The sequence below is a fragment of the Nerophis lumbriciformis genome, linkage group LG02, assembly GCF_033978685.3.
Source record: "Nerophis lumbriciformis linkage group LG02, RoL_Nlum_v2.1, whole genome shotgun sequence".
NCBI classification, from domain to species: Eukaryota; Metazoa; Chordata; class Actinopteri; order Syngnathiformes; family Syngnathidae; genus Nerophis; species Nerophis lumbriciformis.
The window spans coordinates 69752399-69770000 of NC_084549.2; positions in this window are offsets into that span (position 1 = coordinate 69752399).

The following is a 17602-nucleotide window of genomic DNA, read 5'->3' on the forward strand; positions in this document are numbered from 1 at the left end:
ACATGCTTTTTGATGACGTCTAATCAATGTTGGGTTCTGACGTAGATTTGACCATTGAAATTTGGTCATTTCCCAACCAATATTCCACAACACAAACATAACATTGAAACAACATGCTTGTTGATGACTGTTAATCAATGTTGGGTTCTAATGTTGATTCGACCATAGAATTTTGGTCATTTCCCTACCAATAGTCTACAAAACAAATACAACGTTGAAACAACATACTTTTTGATGACGTTTATTCAATGTCAGGTTGTGACGTTGATTTGACAATTGAATTTTGGTCTTTTCCCAACCAATATTCTACAACACAAACATAACGTTGAAACAACATGCTTTTTGACGATGTTTAATCAATGTTGGGTTCTGACGTTGATTTGACCATTAAATGTTGGTCATTTCCCAACCAATATTCTAATACACAAACCTAACATTGAAACAACATGCTTTTTGACAACGTTTAATAAATTTTGGGTTCTGACGTTGATTTGACCATTGAAAGTTGGTAATTTCCCAACCAATATTCTACAACACAAATACAACGTTGAAACAACATGCTTTTTGATGACGTTTAATCAATGTTGAATTTTGGTCATTTCCCAACCAATATTCTACAGCGCAATTACAATGTGGAAACAACATTATCTTTGACAACGTTTATTCAATGTCAGGTTCTGATGTTGATTTTACCCTTGAATTTTGGTCATTTCCCAACCAATATTTTGCAACACAAATACAACGTTGAAACAACATGATTTTTCATTACGTTTAATCAATGTTGGTTTCTGACGTTGATTTGACCATTGAAATTTGGTCATTTCCTAACCAATATTCTACAACACAAATACAACGTTGAAACAACATGCTTTTTGACGACGTTTAATCAATGTTAGGTTGTGACGTTGATTTGACCATTGAAATTTAGTCATTTCCGAACCAATATTCTAATGGACAAACCTAACATTGAAACAACATGCTTTTTGACAACGTTTAATCAATGTTGGTTTCTGACATTGATTTGACCATTGAAAGTTGGAAATTTCCCAACCAATATTCTACAACACAAATACAACGTTGAAACAACATTATCTTTGACAACGTTTATTCAATGTCAGGTTCTGACGTTGATTTTAGCCTTGAATTTTGCTCATTTCCCAATCAATATTTTGCAACACAAATACAACGTTGAAACAACATGATTTTTCATTACGTTTAATCAATGTTGGTTTCTGACGTTGATTTGACCATTGAATTGTGGTCATTTCCGAACCAATATTCTAATGAACAAACCTAACATTGAAACAACATGCTTTTTGACAACGTTTAATCAATGTTGCTTTTCTGACGTTGATTTGACCATTGAAAGTTGGTCATTTCCCAACCGATATTCTACAACACAAATACAACGTTGAAACAACATGCTTTTTGATGACGTTTAATCAATGTTGAATTTTGGTCATTTCCCAACCAATATTCTACAGCACAATTACAATGTGGAAACAACATTATCTTTGACAACGTTTATTCAATGTCAGGTTCTGACGTTGATTTTACCCTTGAAATGTGGTCATTTCCTAACCAATATTCTACAACACAAATACAACGTTGAAACAACATGCTTTTTGACGACGTTTAATCAATCTTGGGTTCTGACGTTGATTTGACCATTGAATTTTGGTCATTTCCCTACCAATAGTCTACAACACAAATACAACATTGAAACAACATGCTTGTTGATGACTGTTAATCATTATTGGGTTCTAATGTTGATTCGACCATAGAAATTTGGTCATTTTCCAAACAATGTTCTACAACACAAATACAACGTTAAAACAACATTCTTTTTGACGACGTTTAATCAATCTTGGGTTCTGACGTTGATTTGACCATTGAATTTTGGTCTTTTCCCAACCAATATTCTACAACACAAACATAACGTTGAAACATGCTTTTTAAAGATGTTTAATCAATGTTAGGTTGTGACGTTGATTTGACCATTGAATTTTGGTCATTTATCAAACAATATTCTACAACGCAAACCTAGCATTGACACAACATGCTTTCTGACAACATTTAATCAATTTTGGGTTCTGATGTTGGTCTGATCATTGAATTTTGGTCATTTCCCAACCAATATTCTACGACACAAATACAACGTTGAAACAACATGCTTTTTGACTAAGTTTAATCAAAAAATGGTTCTGACGTTGATTTGACCATTGAATTTTGGTCATTATTCAACCAATATTCTACAACACACATACAATGTTGAAACAACATACTTTTTGACGTCTATTTAATGTCAGGTTGTGACGTTGATTTGACCATTGAATTTTGGTCATTTCCCAACCAGTATTCTACAACGCAAATACAACGTTGAAACAACATGCTTTTCGACGACGTTTATTCAACGTCAGGTTCTAACGTTGATTTGACCATTGAAATTTTGTCATTTCCTAACCAATATTCTACAACACAAGCCTAACATTGAAACAACATACTTTTAGACAACGTTTAATCAATGTTAGTTTCTGACGTGGATTTGACCATTCAAATTTGGTCATTTCCCAACCAATATTCTACAACACAAACATAATGTTGAAACAACATACTTTTTGACGACTTTTAATCAATGTTGGGTTCTAATGTTGGTTCGACCATAGAAATATGGTCATTTTCCAACCAATACTCTACAACACATATACAATGTTAAAACAACATGCTTTTTGACAACGTTTAATCAATGTTGGTGTCTGATGTTGATTTGACCATTGAAATTTGGTCATTTCCCAACCAATATTCCACAACACAAACATAACATTGAAACAACACGCTTGTTGATGACTGTTAATCAATGTTGGGTTCTAATGTTGATTCGACCATAGAAATTTGGTCATTTTCCAAACAATGTTCTACAACACAAATACAACGTTAAAACAACATTCTTTTTGACGACGTTTAATCAATCTTGGGTTCTGACGTTGATTTGACCATTGAATTTTGGTCATTTCCCAACCAATAGTCTACAAAACAAATACAACGTTGAAACAACATGCTTTTTGATGACGTTTATTCAATGTCAGGTTGTGACGTTGATTTGACAATTGAATTTTGGTCTTTTCCCAACCAATATTCTACAACACAAACATAACGTTGAAACAACATACTTTTTCTATGACGTTTAATCAATGTTGGGTTCTGACGTTGATTTGACCATTGAAATGTAGTAATTTCCCAACCAATATTCTAATACACAAACCTAACATTGAAACAACATGCTTTTTGACAACGTTTAATACATTTTGGGTTCTGACTTTGGTCTGACCATTGAATTTTGGTCAATGCCCAACCAATATTTTGCAACACAAATACAACGTTGAAACAACATGCTTTTTGACGACGTTTAATCAATATCAGGTTGTGAAGTTGATTGGACCATTGAAATTTGGTCATTTTCCAAACAATATTCTACAACACAAATACAACGTTGAAACAACATGCTTTTTGACGACGTTTAATCAATGTTAGGTTGTGACGTTGATTTGACCATTGAAATTTAGTCATTTCCGAACCAATATTCTAATGAACAAACCTAACATTGAAACAACATGCTTTTTGACAATGTTTAATCAATGTTGGTTTCCGACGTTGATTTGACCATTGAAAGTTGGTAATTTCCCAACCAATATTCTACAACACAAATACAACGTTGGAACAACATGCTTTTTGATGACGTTTAATCAATGTTGAATTTTGGTCATTTCCCAACCAATATTCTACAGCACAATTACAATGTGGAAACAACATTATCTTTGACAACGTTTATTCAATGTCAGGTTCTGACGTTGATTTTACCCTTGAATTTTGCTCATTTCCCAACCAATATTTTGCAACACAAATACAACAATGAAACAACATGATTTTTCATTACGTTTAATCAATGTTGGTTTCTGACGTTGATTTGACCATTGAAATTTGGTCATTTCCTAACCAATATTCTACAACACAAATACAACGTTGAAACAACATGCTTTTTGACAACGTTTAATCCATTTTGGGTTCTGACGTTGGTCTGGGCATTGAAATTTGGTCATTTCCCAACCAATATCTAGCAGACACAAGACAATGAAACAACGTTGAGAACTTGGTGAATTAGGTCCTGACGTTGAGGAACTCAAACATAACGTTGAAACAACATGCTTTTTGACGACGTTTAATCAATGTTGGGTTCTGATATTGATTTGACCGTTGAATATTGGTCATTATTCAACCAATATTCTGCAACACAAATACAACGTTAAAACAACATATTTTTTGACGACGTTTATTCAATGTCAGAATTGTGACGTTGATTTGACCATTGAAATTTGGTCATTTCCCAACCAATATTCTACAACTCAAACATAACGTTGAAACAACATGCTTTTTGACGACGTTCATTCAATGTCAGGTTGTGACGTTGATTTGACCATTGAAATTTGGTAATCTCCCAACCAATATTCTACAACACAAACCTAACATTGAAACAACATGCTTTTTGACAACGTTTAATAAATTTTGGGTTCTGACGTTGGTCTGACCATTGAATTTTGGTCAATGCCCAACCAATATTTTGCAACACAAATACAACGTTGAAACAACATGCTTTTTGACGACGTTTAATCAATATCAGGTTGTGAAGTTGATTGGACCATTGAAATTTCGTCATTTTCCAAACAATATTCTACAACACAAATACAACGTTGAAACAACATGCTTTTTGACGACGTTTAATCAATGTTAGGTTGTGACGTTGATTTGACCATTGAAATGTAGTCATTTCCGAACCAATATTCTAATGAACAAACCTAACATTGAAACAACATGCTTTTTGACAACGTTTAATCATAGTTGGTTTCTGACGTTGATTTGACCATTGAAAGTTGGTCATTTCCCAACCAATATTCTACAACACAAATACAACGTTGAAACAACATGCTTTTTGATGACGTTTAATCAATGTTGAATTTTGGTCATTTCCCAACCAATATTCTACAGCGCAATTACAATGTGGAAACAACATTATCTTTGACAACGTTTATTCAATGTCAGGTTCTGACGTTGATTTTACCCTTGAATTTTGCTCATTTCCCAACCAATATTTTGCAACACAAATACAACAATGAAACAACATGATTTTTCATTACGTTTAATCAATGTTGGTTTCTGACGTTGATTTGACCATTGAAATTTGGTCATTTCCTAACCAATATTCTACAACACAAATACAACGTTGAAACAACATGCTTTTTGACAACGTTTAATCCATTTTGGGTTCTGACGTTGGTCTGGGCATTGAAATTTGGTCATTTCCCAACCAATATCTAGCAGACACAAGACAATGAAACAACGTTGAGAACTTGGTGAATTAGGTCCTGACGTTGAGGAACTCAAACATAACGTTGAAACAACATGCTTTTTGACGACGTTTAATCAATGTTGGGTTCTGATATTGATTTGACCGTTGAATATTGGTCATTATTCAACCAATATTCTGCAACACAAATACAACGTTAAAACAACATATTTTTTGACGACGTTTATTCAATGTCAGAATTGTGACGTTGATTTGACCATTGAAATTTGGTCATTTCCCAACCAATATTCTACAACTCAAACATAACGTTGAAACAACATGCTTTTTGACGACGTTCATTCAATGTCAGGTTGTGACGTTGATTTGACCATTGAAATTTGGTAATCTCCCAACCAATATTCTACAACACAAACCTAACATTGAAACAACATGCTTTTTGACAACGTTTAATAAATTTTGGGTTCTGACGTTGGTCTGACCATTGAATTTTGGTCAATGCCCAACCAATATTTTGCAACACAAATACAACGTTGAAACAACATGCTTTTTGACGACGTTTAATCAATATCAGGTTGTGAAGTTGATTGGACCATTGAAATTTCGTCATTTTCCAAACAATATTCTACAACACAAATACAACGTTGAAACAACATGCTTTTTGACGACGTTTAATCAATGTTAGGTTGTGACGTTGATTTGACCATTGAAATGTAGTCATTTCCGAACCAATATTCTAATGAACAAACCTAACATTGAAACAACATGCTTTTTGACAACGTTTAATCATAGTTGGTTTCTGACGTTGATTTGACCATTGAAAGTTGGTCATTTCCCAACCAATATTCTACAACACAAATACAACGTTGAAACAACATGCTTTTTGATGACGTTTAATCAATGTTGAATTTTGGTCATTTCCCAACCAATATTCTACAGCGCAATTACAATGTGGAAACAACATTATCTTTGACAACGTTTATTCAATGTCAGGTTCTGACGTTGATTTTACCCTTGAATTTTGGTCATTTCCCAACCAATATTTTGCAACACAAATACAACGTTGAAACAACATGATTTTTCATTACGTTTAATCAATGTTGGTTTCTGACGTTGATTTGACCATTGAAATTTGGTCATTTCCTAACCAATATTCTACAACACAAATACAACGTTGAAACAACATGCTTTTTGACGACATTTAATCAATGTTAGGTTGTGACGTTGATTTGACCATTGAAATTTAGTCATTTCCGAACCAATATTCTAATGAACAAACCTAACATTGAAACAACATGCTTTTTGACAACGTTTAATCAATGTTGCTTTTCTGACGTTGATTTGACCATTGAAAGTTGGTAATTTCCCAACCAATATTCTACAACACAAATACAACGTTGAAACAACATGCTTTTTGATGACGTTTAATCAATGTTGAATTTTGGTCATTTCCCAACCAATATTCTACAGCACAATTACAATGTGGAAACAACATTATCTTTGACAACGTTTATTCAATGTCAGGTTCTGACGTTGATTTTACCCTTGAATTTTGGTCATTTCCCAACCAATATTTTGCAACACAAATACAACGTTGAAACAACATGATTTTTCATTACATTTAATCAATGTTGGTTTCTGACGTTGATTTGACAATTGAAATGTGGTCATTTCCTAACCAATATTCTACAACACAAATACAACGTTGAAACAACATGCTTTTTGACGACGTTTTATCAATCTTGGGTTCTGACGTTGATTTGACCATTGAATTTTGGTCATTTCCCTACCAATAGTCTACAACACAAATACAACATTGAAACAACATGCTTGTTGATGACTGTTAATCAATATTGGTTTCTAATGTTGATTTGACCATAGAAATGTGGTCATTTTCCAAACAATGTTCTACAACACAAATACAACGTTAAAACAACATTCTTTTTGACGACGTTTAATCAATCTTGGGTTCTGACGTTGATTTGACCATTGAATTTTGGTCATTTCCCTACCAATAGTCTACAAAACAAATACAACGTTGAAACAACATGCTTTTTGATGACGTTTATTCAATGTCAGGTTGTGACGTTGATTTGACAATTGAATTTTGGTCATTTCCCAACCAATATTCTACAACACATACATAACGTTGAAACAACATGCTTTTTGACGATGTTTAATCAATGTTGGGTTCTGACGTTGATTTGACCATTGAAGTTTGGTCAATGCCCAACCAATATTTTGCAACACAAATACAACGTTGAAACAACATTCTTTTTGACGACTTTTAATCAATATCAGGTTGTGAAGTTGATTGGACCATTGAAATTTGGTCATTTTCCAAACAATATTCTACAACACAAATACAACGTTGAAACAACATGCTTTTTGACGACGTTGAATCAATGTTAGGTTGTGACGTTGATTTGACCATTGAAATTTAGTCCTTTCCGAACCAATATTCTAATGAACAAACCTAACATTGAAACAACATGCTTTTTGACAACGTTTAATCAATGTTGCTTTTCTGACGTTGATTTGACCATTGAAAGTTGGTAATTTCCCAACCAATATTCTACAACACAAATACAACGTTGGAACAACATGCTTTTTGATGACGTTTAATCAATGTTGAATTTTGGTCATTTCCCAACCAATATTCTACAGCACAATTACAATGTGGAAACAACATTATCTTTGACAACGTTTATTCAATGTCAGGTTCTGACGTTGATTTTACCCTTGAATATTTTGCAACACAAATACAACAATGAAACAACATGATTTTTAATTACGTTTAATCAATGTTGGTTTCTGACGTTGATTTGACCATTGAAATTTGGTCATTTCCTAACCAATATTCTACAACACAAATGCAACGTTGAAACAACATGCTTTTTGACAACGTTTAATCCATTTTGGGTTCTGACGTTGGTCTGGGCATTGAAATGTGGTCATTTCCCAACCAATATCTAGCAGACACAAGACAATGAAACAACGTTGAGAACTTGGTGAATTAGGTCCTGACGTTGAGGAACTCAAACATAACGTTGAAACAACATGCTTTTTGACGACGTTTAATCAATGTTGGGTTCTGATATTGAATTGACCGTTGAATTTTGGTCATTATTCAACCAATATTCTGCAACACAAATACAACGTTAAAACAACATACTTTTTGACGACGTTTATTCAATGTCAGAATTGTGACGTTGATTTGACCATTGAAATTTGGTCATTTCCCAACCAGTATTCTACAACACAAACATAACGTTGAAAGAACATGCTTTTTTGACGACGTTTATTCAATGTCAGGTTGTGACGTTGAATTGACCTTTGAAATTTGGTAATCTCCTAACCAATATTCTACAACACAAACCTAACATTGAAACAACATGCTTTTTGACAATGTTTAATCAATTTTGGGTTCTGATGTTGGCAACCTTGAGACCTCCAATTTCGGGAGGTGGGGGGTGGGGGGCGTGGTTGGGGGGCGGGGCGTGGTTGGGGGCGTGGCTAAGAGGGGAGGAGTATATTTACAGCTAGAATTCACCAAGTCAAGTATTTCATATATATATATATATATATATATATATATATATATATATATATATATATATATATATATATATATATATATATATTTATATATATATGTATATATATATATATAAGAAAGTCAAGTATTTCATATATATATATATATATATATATATATATATATATATATATACATATATATATATATATATATATATATATATACATACAAGAAATACTTGACTTTCAGTGAATTCTAGCTATAAATATATATCTATTTTATTATATATATATATATATATATATATATATATATATATATATATATATATATATAAAATAAATACTTGAATTTCAGTGTTCATTTATTTACACATATACATACACATAACACTCATCTACTCATTGTTGAGTTAAGGGTTGAATTGTCCATCCTTGTTCTATTCTCTGTCACTATTTTTCTAACCATGCTGAACACCCTCTCTTTTGTGCTGTGTGGCACGCACAAAAGTGCTTTCATCAAATGCACTAGTCGGCAGTATTGTCCTGTTTAAGAGTGTCACAACATTGCTGTTTACGGCGGAAGAACTGCTTTACGGTAGACGAAAACGTGACTGCCGTTGTTGTGTGTTGTTACCGCGCTGGGAGGACGTTAATGAAACTGCCTAACAATAAACCCACATAAGAAACGTAATTATAACGTAATTGGGCAGGTACGCTGTTTATATTGTGGGAAAGCGGACTCAGGTCCATGCGGACCTGAGTCTGCCTGAATTTCGGGAGATTTTCGGGAGAAAATTTGTTTTCGGGAGAGGCGCTGAATTTCGGGAGTCTCCCGGAAAACCCGGGAGGGTTGGCAAGTATGGATGTTGGTCTGACCATTGAAATTTGGTTATTTCCCAACCAATATTTTACAACACAAATACAACATTGAAACAACATGCTTTTTGACAACGTTTAATCAATGTTGGGTTCTGATGTTAATTTCACCACTGATTTTTGGTCATTATTCAACCAATATTCTACAACACACATACAATGTTGAAACACCATACTTTTTGACAACGTCTATTCAATGTCAGGTTGTGACGTTGATTTGATTGACTATTGAATTTTGGTCATTTCCCAACCAACAACGTGGATCCAACGTGGGACATCAACGTTGTCTCAATGTATGAATACAACTATTTTGTACAAGTCAGTTTTAAAAGACACAATCAATGTTGTATCAATGTCTTGTGCCTGCTGGGTAGGCCATACTTGCCAACCTTGAGACCTCCGATTTCGGGAGGTGGGGGTGGGGGGTGGGGGGCGTGGTTGGGGGCGTGGTTAAGATATATATATATATATAAAAAATACTTGACTTTCAGTGAATTCTAGCTATATATATTTTTTTTTAATTACATATATATATATATATATATATATATATATATATATATATATATATATATATATATATATATATATATATAATAAATTATTATTTATGTATATATATATATACATAAATAAAAGAAATACTTGAATTTCAGTGTTCATTTATTTACATATTTACACACACATAACACTCATCTACTCATTGTTGAGTTAAGGGTTGAATTGTCCATCCTTGTTCTATTCTCTGTCACTATTTCAGAACACACACATTATACAAATATACATTATAAAATCAATAAGAAAACGGGAGCTCTAATTTGGGAGTCTGAATTAGGATCAGAAGTTCCTATATAAACATTGCGCACTCACGTCGCCTTTTTGTATTGATTACTGCAGCTGTGCACTGGATTCATTCACAAATACAAACTACAACTCACAAACACTTTAGAGTTAGGCTCCACCATCAGAATGTGTACTTAAACTTATAAAGATCACATGGATATTATTCAGTGAGTTGATTCACCAAAACTAACCTGTTATACAGGAGGAAAAAGCACACAGGACATTTCAATTGTTCACAGACTGGTCGCGCTCATCAGAATGACAAGACACTTCCGGTCTGCAGGTGATAGCATTCAATTGGGAAGAAACGCCCTACTGCCCCCTACTGACCAATGTGAATACTGATAAATGTGGAATGACAGCTCCAAAAACAGATGCTCGAGGGTAACAGCAGCTTTAGTTTTTACTCTGCAGTATTTTTAGTCCAGCCTTTGGTCATTCAAAGATACAGTTTGTGCTATGTACTGTTTAATAAGAGTCCAACTATTACACTGTGGAATGATAAATGATCTAAATGCTCGCGCCCCGAGAGTACTTTGTGAAAGGAAAATGAATCAACAAGGACTTGGGAAAAATGATCCCTGCTTGTAGACTAGACGTTGATGAATGCACGTGCCAAATTTCCTGACTATTAATTCATATCCGCACTAAATCACTCAATGGGAATTTGTGAGTCTAGCCCCGTGCTCACCCACTTTTCAGCCCAAACCTGACTTGTTTGTGTGGTTTTCATTTCTTACCGTGGAAAAATGTCACAGATTGTGGTGGACCTTGGAGGTCACAGGCAGTACTGCAAATGAAACCCAGGAGAAGCTACTGTATCCTCAAAAGCCCAAGCAGAGTAGTGGAGATAATGATGTGCTTTTTGTGCTGAGGCGGCAGACTCCCTTCCAAGAGTCCTCACTGATTGATATTTTATAGCGAGTATTTTTTATTTATTTTTTTTAATTCTTTTTTTATGGATTGTTTTATTTGCACAAGGCTGCCTGCCCTTTGCCTGAAGGGAGAAGTGAAAGTGATGATTTAGGTGACGCTTGCAGCGACGGTTAACACTTTGCAACTTGCACAGCAAAGTCCATCGATACCAAAGTGTTGAGTAACTCGCTATTTCAATTCAAAGTTTTTATGTTGGATTAAATAAATAAATAAATAAATAAGGCTATGGCAGGGGTCGGGAACCCAGAACGTTGAAAGAGCCATATTGGACCAAAAATACAAAAAAATGGAGCCGCAAAAAATCAAAAGTCGTATATAAGTGTTATAATGAAGGCAAAACATGATGTAAGTGTCTATATTAGTTATATTAGCCTACTATCAAAATGACTTTAAAAGTCTTATATAAGTGTTATAATGAAGACAACACATGATGTAAGTGTCTATATTAGCCTACTATCAAAATGACTTTAAAAGTCTTATATAAGTGTTATAATGAAGACAACACATGATGTAAGTGTCTATAGTAGCCTACTATCAAAATGACTTTAAAAGTCTTATATAAGTGTTATAATGAAGACAACACATGATGTAAGTGTCTATATTAGCCTACTATCAAAATGACTTTAAAAGTCTTATATAAGTGTTATAATGAAGGCAACACATGATGTAAGTGTCTATATTAGCCTACTATCAAAATGACTTTAAAAGTCTTATATAAGTGTTATAATGAAAACAACATATGACGTAAGTGTCTATGTTATTTATATTAGCGTACTATCAAAATGACTTTAAAAGTCATATATAAGTGTTATAATGAAGACAACACACGATGTAAGTGTGTATATAAGTTATATTAGCCTACTATCAAAATGACTTTAAAAGTGTTGTATAAGTGTTATAATGAAGACAACACATGATGTAAGTGTCTATATTAGCCTACTATCAAAATGACTTTAAAAGTCTTATATAAGTGTTATAATGAAGACAACATATGACGTAAGTGTCTATGTTATTTATATTAGCCTACTATCAAAATGACTTTAAAAGTCTTATATAAGTGTTATAATGAAGACAACACATGATGTAAGTGTGTATATAAGTTATATTAGCCTACTATCAAAATTACTTTAATAGTGTTATATAAGTGTTATAATGAAGACAACACATGATGTAAGTGTCTATATTAGCCTACTATCAAAATGACTTTAAAAGTCTTATATAAGTGTTATAATGAAGACAACACATGATGTAAGTGTGTATATAAGTTATATTAGCCTACTATTAAAATGACTTTAAAAGTCTTATATAAGTGTTATAATGAAGACAACACATGATGTAAGGGTCTATATTAGCCTACTATTAAATGACTTTAAAAGTCTTATATAAGTGTTATAATGAAAACAACATATGACGTAAGTGTCTATGTTATTTATATTAGCCTACTATCAAAATGATTTTAAAAGTCATATATAAGTGTTATAATGAAGACAACACATGATGTAAGTGTCTATATAAGTTATATTAGCCTACTATCAACATTACTTTAAAAGTGTTATATAAGTGTTATAATGAAGACAACACATGATGTAAGTGTCTATATTAGCCTACTATCACAATGACTTTAAAAGTCTTATATAAGTATTATAATGAAGGCAACACATGATGTAAGTGTCTATATTAGTCTACTATCAAATGACTTTAAAAGTCTTATATAAGTCTTATAATGAAAACAACATATGACGTAAGTGTCTATGTTATTTATATTAGCCTACTATCAAAATTACTTTAAAAGTCAACACACAAATAAGTACCAACAATGGGTATTGTTGAGTACAGGTATCGATTTCCGGGTACCGGGACTCGGTACCGTATGGGTTGAAATGTGAAAGGTACCCATCCAAGATACAAATGCTTGCAAGATATGGTCTAGTCCCAAAAAGGCAAAGCCATAATGATAGTAGTCATATTGTCAAGTGAAAACTCAAGGAAGTCCATTTAGATTCACTAGTGGCTTGAAAGGATCACCTGAGAGTGAATCCAACAATGGAATTGGAGCATATAATAATAACATAAATATATAACGTGCTTAGTCTCTGCTTCCGATGTTCTGCATAATCACATAAATTAATCATGACGTGATATATAACCTTGAAAATGTTTTGATTTCTCAATATCTATCTGAATATCCCAAATGTGAACGTTGTTGTTGCAGGTGCTGCAATGAAAGCAACCGCCACCAACGTGGACGCTAATTCCTGTATTCCTTGCAGAGGCGTCGGATGAAGACGTGGACCTCTTTAGTCCGCGCGTCATAAACCATAACCCACCCACTCTGGGAGATTTAAATGGTGAGTGTGCAGAGTAAGTCGATGATTAAGGTCAATAACGGGGAAAAGTGCATCACTCAATCTAGACTGGGCTCCTAAAGGGGCCTAGTCTGGAGTGGGAAAAAACTTCTATGCCATGCACACATAAACATGTTACATATAATCACGACAATTCGCAACAGAGGGGGTGGGGGAGTTGGGACCCTGGAGGTCAACTGCTGCTATGAAGCTCTGCCAACCGTCCATCACTCCAAAGGGGAATCAAGCGTGCGGTGAGGGAGGGTGTGTGTGTGTGTGTGTATATGCCCATTGTCTTGGGTGTGTTGATGTAGTGTCCGTAGGCCTGGGGCCGTTCTGCATGCAAGCAAAAGTTCGACTCCAGGTGTCGTTGAGGTCAAAAAGCGTCCATCATTGAGGAGTCCTCGGGGGATGTTTTCAGAACAGCCTGCTCCTGTTGTTGCCGTGTCAAGGCCATTCAAGGGAGTCAAATCGTAGATTAGGATTTTTGTTTTTCCGCGAGCAGACATTGCTATTCGTCCCTGCTGGCTCTCATATCCAATTGTTCCCTTTCAACTAGCTTTTCCATGATGTGATCCATCTTGCAATTCAGTTCAGAAATCGCCACAGTCTGTGATCCCACAGCTCGGCCCAAACATTCCATTGCGACGAACAGCCTTTGGGCTCCTTGAGTGGCTGCCATCGTCTTATGAATTTGACGATACACAAGAGCAATGCCCAGCCCAATCAGCAGGTGCCCCGCGATCACGGTTCCAAATAGGTAGATGTCTTCTACGTCCTCGATGGAAAGGACTGAGAGGCACATGATTCTCCATTTATCCCAGGAATCTCTCACAGACCCCGCAGCAATGGTTCCATCAGGGCAGCCAGGCTCCCCACAACCTCTTTTCCTTGTCAAAAAGATGTTGTCAATTGAGTCAAGAGTCTTAAAGAGAGTAACTTTAAGAAAGGGAACCGGAGGGTGTGTTCTAACTATCGTGGGATCACACTCCTCAGCCTTCCCGGTAAGGTCTATTCAGGTGTAATGGAGAGGAGGCTACGCCGGATAGTCGAACCTTGGATTCAGGAGGAACAGTGTGGTTTTCGTCCTGGTCGTGGAACTGTGGACCAGCTCTATACTCTCGGCATGGTCCTTGAGGGTGCATGGGAGTTTGCCCAACCAGTCTACATGTGCTTTGTGGACTTGGAGAAGGCATTCGACCGTGTCCCTCGGGAAGTCCTGTGGGGAGTGCTCAGAGAGTATGGGGTAACGGACTGTCTTATTTTGGCGATCCGCTCCCTGTATGATCAGTGTCAGAGCTTGGTCCGCATTGCCGGCAGTAAGTCGGACACGTTTCTAGTGAGGGTTGGACTCCGCCAAGGCTGCCCTTTGTCACCCATTCTGTTCATAACTTTTATGGACAGAATTTCTAGGCGCAGTCAAGACGTTGAGGGGATCCGGTTTGGTGGCTGCAGGATTAGGTCTCTGCTTTTTGCAGATGATGTGGTCCTGATGGCTTCATCTGGCCAGGATCTTCAGCTCTCACTGGATCGGTTCGCAGCGGAGTGTGAAGCGACTGGGATGAGAATCAGCACCTCCAAGTCCGAGTCCATGGTTCTCGCCCGGAAAAGGGTGGAGTGCCATCTCCGGATTGGGGAGGAGATCTTGCCCCAAGTGGAGGAGTTCAAGTACCTCGGAGTCTTGTTCACGAGTGAGGGAAGAGTGGATCGTGAGATCGACAGGCGGATCGGTGCGGCATCTTCAGTAATGCGGACGCTGTATCGGTCCGTTGTGGTGAAGAAGGAGCTGAGCCGGAAGGCAAAGCTCTCAATTTACCGGTCGATCTACATTCCCATCCTCACCTATGGTCATGAGCTTTGGGTTATGACCGAAAGGACAAGATCACGGGTACAAGCGGCCGAAATGAGTTTTCTCCGCCGGGTGGCAGGGCTCTCCCTTAGAGATAGGGTGAGAAGCTCTGTCATCCGGGGGGAGCTCAAAGTAAAGCCGTTGCTCCTCCACAACGAGAGGAGCCAGATGAGGTGGTTCGGGCATCTGGTCAGGATGCCACCCGATCGCTTCCCTCAGGAGGTGTTTAGGGCACGTCCGACCGGTAGGAGGCCACAGGGAAGACCCAGGACACGTTGGGAAGACTATGTCTCCCGGCTGGCCTGGGAACGCCTTGGGATCCCCCGGGAAGAGCTGGACGAAGTGGCTGGGGAGAGGGAAGTCTGGGCTTCCCTGCTTAGGCTGCTGCCCCCGCGACCCGACCTCGGATAACCGGAAGAAGATGGATGGATGGATGGATGGAGTCAAGAGTCCAGCTGATCATTTCCATGTCTGATGTTTAGATTTGGAGGACAGCACAAAGAAAGAGGCTTCAAAAAAGTGTAGACAAGACAAAACAAAGAGAGCAAGCAAGAAAAAGAAGGGAGCAGAAATAAATGCGACCGCCCTCACCAGAGAAAAGACAGAAAGTAGTGACGAGATGGCAGTCAAATGTTGACAATCTTAAAATGTGCTTTGTGGCAACTTCAACTTTCACCGCAGCATCAGTTGCTATGGAGGGTGCCGCTTTCCTTCGTTTCCAGCGGACTGCATTGCAAAATGATTAACCCACCCCATTCCTCTCACGTAGATATTTAACTATTCTTTACAAATACACTACTCTATTTTACATAGATATTTAACTATTCTTTACAAATACACTACTCTGTTTTCCCAAATATTATTGCGAGTAGTACTGACGTCCTACGCCGCGACCCTTTCAGACGTTTATAAAGTCCATCTTCACGAAGGTATTTTCCTCTGGTTTATAAGTAAAACATGCATTCAGAGTAAACTGATGATTCTGAATGATTAGTCCCGAAATACACCAAAACAAGCACCAAAAGGTTAGAAAAGTTGGTACCCTTTAAGTTGGACTATTTTGTATGAGCAAAGTAAAAAGTAGACATGCTGTCCATAAAATGTCTGTTCTTTTAAAGGTGCATTGCCTTTTGTATCAAATCTTACTAAATCGCAGTCTGTCAACACTGGTTCCTAAAAAATTCTAGCATTTGTGTGTGCCTTGACTCTAGGGTTGTAGGGTATACCGGTACTAGTTTAGTATCGCGGTACTAATGAATCAAAAACGGGTTAGGGTTAGTAACTAAATTTGTGGTATCATCGAAAACTAATGTAAAGTATCAAAGAAGAGAAGAATAAGTGATTATTACATTTTAACAGAAGTGTAGATAGAACATGTTAAAACAGAAAATAAGCAGATATTAACAGTAAATGAAAAAGTGGATTAATAATCAATTCTTACAGTTTGTCCCTCACAATATTGACAAAAATAATAGGTAGATAAATGACGCAATATGTTACTGCATACGTCAGCAGACTAATTAGGTGTCTTTGTTTGTTTACTTACTACTAAAAGACAAGTTGTCTAGTATGTTCACTATTTTATTTAAGGACTAAATTGCAATAATAAACATATGTTTAATGTACCTGTGGAAGTCGCTTCCGAGCGGTCCCACTGTCAGACACGGCACAGGAGCCCAGCGTGCAGGTTTTAACAAAGTTTTAATAATCATATGTTTTCACAAAGTTCTCTCTCCAGCAGGACGCGGCTTTTCAGCCACGTCCGTATCCTCTCTCCCCTCCTGCTCCCGGCCGCTTACTGTTAAAGACAACAGATGATTAGATTAACACGTACCACCTGTGAAATCTAATCAC